The sequence below is a fragment of the Akebia trifoliata genome, chromosome 5 (genome assembly GCF_017979445.1).
Source record: "Akebia trifoliata isolate Shusen 1 chromosome 5, ASM1797944v1, whole genome shotgun sequence".
Classification (NCBI taxonomy): Eukaryota; Viridiplantae; Streptophyta; class Magnoliopsida; order Ranunculales; family Lardizabalaceae; genus Akebia; species Akebia trifoliata.
This window is the reverse complement of record NC_141379.1, coordinates 9,393,121-9,397,505: the sequence shown is the minus strand read 5'-3', so window position 1 is coordinate 9,397,505 and position 4,385 is coordinate 9,393,121. Positions and strand designations below refer to the sequence as shown.

General features: G+C 36.4%; 1 pseudogene; it reads right to left on the bottom strand.

Moving 5' to 3' along the window:
* Positions 1 to 516: 516 nt before the first annotated feature.
* On the bottom strand, positions 517 to 1,766 carry LOC147401419 (uncharacterized; annotated as a pseudogene).
* Between the last annotated feature and the right edge of the window lie 2,619 nt (positions 1,767 to 4,385).

The window sequence follows — 4,385 nt, the reverse complement described above, 5'->3', positions numbered from 1 at the left end:
TATATATTCACAAATCAAAATTTAAAAAGACCAAATATCTGAATAATTTTGAGGGGCCCTTGAGCAATAATAGGGAATATATATCAAGAGGTTGAACTGGTGGAATACAGGCTGCTGCTGGACCCCAATAAGTAGAAAACAGTTCGAGCTCAGGCGAACTAAGTTACAACAAGCATTGTTGCTCCCACAGAAAGATAGGAACAGTAATTAGATTTAATGGAGAGCCTTTCATTTGTTTTTGCTTCTTTTTGGTAGTTCTAGTATTTATGAAATATGAACCACAACCACCACCACTACAGGTATCACCTCCACCAGTACATTTGTCCAATTCTAGATTGGCCATGGCCTTTCTTCAAAATTATTGAAGCGTGTTCCCGACAAGTGTCATCCAGTCCAGAGTATGTGTCTGTTTTAGTACACCTGATGTAACTATTACTTTCTTTTCTAGTTACATACTGTATTTCATTTTACCATTCAATTCTTGAACATGGTTTATTTTCCCTTTTTGATCCAGGTTTCAGGTGAGAGTATTCTATGATTATGGCAGATGGTGCTGCGAAAACAATAGATGAAGAAGAGTAATCATTGTGTCACTGATGAAAGTAGACTACAATCGCAAAGACTTACAACCTCTATGTACTACATGTGAGATCATAATCAAGTTTAGTTGAAATGAGATCCTCAGAAGCTGTCATTGCTTGCTCAGTCTGTTCATGAAGACTGATTAACCTTCGTACAGTACATTAGGAAGACAAAACTAATAATATGAAAAAGAAGGAAAATAACATGGCCTTCATTTTAATAAAGCAAATCCATGGAATTGTTTGTGGATTCAACTTTTGGGTGAGCCTGGTTGCATGGGATTTACTTCTAAATCTCTCAAAACATTATAAGGATTATCAAGCTGCATGTTGCCAATCATCTGACGAAGGTCGGAAGCTTCTTCTCTGAGGTGGGTGTTCTCTTGTAAAGCCCGTTCGTGACAATCAGACAGGTGATTCAACTTGTCCATGAGCTGAGAATTCTCGGATCGAAGCCGAACAACTTGCGACCAAAGCTCGTCTAGGTGTTTCTGCTTGCGCATTCTGGATCGACGAGCTGATTCTCTATTAGATATCATTCTTCTCTGCTTCCTCTCATCAATGACGCTTTGTTGGTGCTCCTCGGCCTCATCAGATGTTGAATTATTGCTGAGACTTGAAGACTGTTGATTGAATTCGTGAACGACGAGAGAAGGGATTTGAGTATGGGAGAAAGGCCTTAAGAATCTATTAAAATGGAGGGTAGGAACATCATTCTGCATCGTATTAAAGTGAGCCGGGTATGAAGGGTTAGCAGATGCTAGATATTGGAGTTCTGTGATCTCATTTGGCTGCATGGCCTGAATTTCAAAGCGAATTATAGGTTGGAGAAGAAGAGTTGTAGAGTGCTGAGAGAAAGAGGAGGGAACATTGAGGGTGGGGATGTTTTATAGGAAGGAAAAGGTTGTGAAGTGGCCTACATTCAGCAATAACATAAACAGTACCATGAGTTTCTTAAAGGGCAGACAACAAACATCCAAAGAAATGTCATATGCACTTCATGGGTACACATACATATTCATGAATGTATTATATGTCTATACGACATGTACACACATATGGCTTCAAACCTGTTGATGGGTTTGTGTGTATACATGCATGCATACATGTATGTAATGCTTCATCCATGCATGGGTTTGAGTATGTATGAGATCAAATAGTGCTTATAGGGGGGGGGGGGGGGGGAACACTTCGTGTTTTTGTAAAATATTATTATTTTAAAGTTAATGACTATTCCTTATAATTTAAAAATGGAGAATGTTCTTGACAAAGAAAGCCAGAGGAGAAATGCGGATGAAGTCAATCTCATAAGATTATTTTATTTTCTTTTCTTGCCATCCAATCTCATATTCTCTTTCCATATACTCAGCAAAGTACGCCTTGTGACGTATGAAGTGGGGATGTTTGATGGAATATTATAAAGGAAATGACGTTTGTAGCCTCAGATGACGTTTGAGGCAGTGTATACGAGTACATATTTTATAGGGATTCCCACTGGAGTAATATTCAGGAATCACAGCCACTTGAGACATTAATTTTTCTAATGGAAAATGAATGGCTGGATCCTAAACATATACTATTTGAAAAGAAAGTGGATAATGGCCGCGTCCAATATAAAGATTGTGACACATACAACTTAGTGTTTTTTTAAGGTCACGCTGTGATGGTGACACATGATCATCGTGCTTTTGGAGTATTAGGTAGCCGAGGGACCGTGTGGTGTACTAGCTTTTGTAAAATTCATAGTTTATATTTCATATAATGTTTCATATATTGTTGAGAATAAGCTTTGAACTCGAGACCTCTTGAGTGTTTCTTGTAAAAAGTAGTTTTTTCCTTTTTTTTAGTGAAACATAAAAGAGTTTTTCCTTTTTCCTTTTTTGTATTAGTTGAAAGTCAAAGATTTCTTTTATTTTTTTGGTATGAGAGTTGTAAAGATAACTATTCATTCTTTAGTCCCACATCGAGTAAATATAAGGAAAGTTATCAACTTTTATATGATCCCTCTCTCTTTATTGTTTGAGTGAGAGAGATAGAAATTGGGCCTTGTGCGTACATGGGGGCCCAAGGCACTATGAGACTGCAACCCATTTTGTTTGGGGCCAACCCGTTAGAAAACCTTAGTGCGTGTGTGGGCCGACTTGTTTACATTACAATTGTGATATCTCATTTTTTCTTCGATAAAATCCTGCTACTTATGCAAAGTTCGATCTAATCGAGTTCGTCCCGTAAATCTGCTATTTCCATTTAAAACTGATTGCACTGAAGATTCAATCCTAAGGGGGCGAAATTGGTTTTAAGGATAGCGACTTCTCTGTGCCTCAGTCACCAATAAATTCTTCCAATTTCCTCAAATTGTTTACATTATACTATTGCTTATAATTCATTGTTTTAACAAACCAAAATCAGAATTTCCAACACTAGCCGTGTTGGTGTTCAAGTATGCTTTGTATTAGGTATGATACTTCGATGGTTTTGGTGATTGGCAGAATCAAGATTTGTGTTGACAAAAAACTGTGTTAAGTTGATAAACCATTGATATGGGATCACATGTATTTAAAGGGCCAAGATCCGTAGACACATAAAGCCACAATGAGTTTTATCTTATATGAGCAAAAATGTTCGGAATGGGCTCATTTTTTGTGAGGATAATCTCTATCGTGATGAGATCATCCTCTCCAAAAATCAGCTCATTCCGAAACTTCTAACTCCATCAAAAGTGATTTATAAAAATTTGACGATCCACGATTCTTCAACTTGTAAAATATGGGCAAAAAGTTTCAGAATGAGCTGATTTTTGGTGAGGATGATCTCTTCCCTATAGAGATTATCCTCACAAAAAATCAGCCCATTCCAAACCTTTTTGCCCTTATAAGATAGAACACATTGTGATTTTATGAGTTTCTTTATGTGTATGTGGATCCAGACACGTACATAAAAATATGTGAAATCCAAGTATGAAAATCATTGAGAAATTTTCTTTGCAATTTTTGTACTCGTGCCGTTATGCCATTGGTCATCAGCTTAGCACCGATTTTTCTAAACAAGAGATCTATGTAAGTTTTGGTAGCATACGCATATATGTGAATTATGCTGAGGGCTATTCTTGAGTCATAATCTAAGTAATTAAGGTAACATGTGCACTTGAAAAATTCATGATGCCGTATTGAATGCATCTCTAGTGTCATAGTGCACAATGTCAACCTTTCTGTGCTATAATGTCACGTGATAGGGGACTAACCAGTCTAGGAGCATGGAATCATCCATAGCGGGACACACTCAAGTGTATTTGTTAAATAACCTTTTTAGTGACCAATAATGATACATACAAAAGTAATATGGTTTAGTTTAATATATTTTTTTATCAACCAAGTAAGGGGTAGTGATAAATACTCCACACAAGTCCTACTAACTTCGGTAAGTTGGGAATAATTTATATAATTTGTTCCAATAAAGCTCTTATCATTGAGAATATCTCTATCACTAAAAAATAATAAAATATCGAAGAATGTTATTACTTAGCATATGCATTTACCTTGTTTCGAAATGGCATTTTTTTTTGTTGGCCGCAAAACTAAATTGTTAACACTGATAATCCCTTAAGAGACTTAAGAAATCTCGTAACGAATTATTTTAATATTTTATAACAGTGAATATAATAATTTCAAGTTTCAAATCTCAACATTTTATATATGCAATCTTTAGGTAAGCAAGTTGAAGGTGCCACGCCAGTGACGTTGTCAAGTCTTTAGTGGTAATATCACAGACTTGGGATCAGAACCCCGCCTTCACCTTCTTACATTT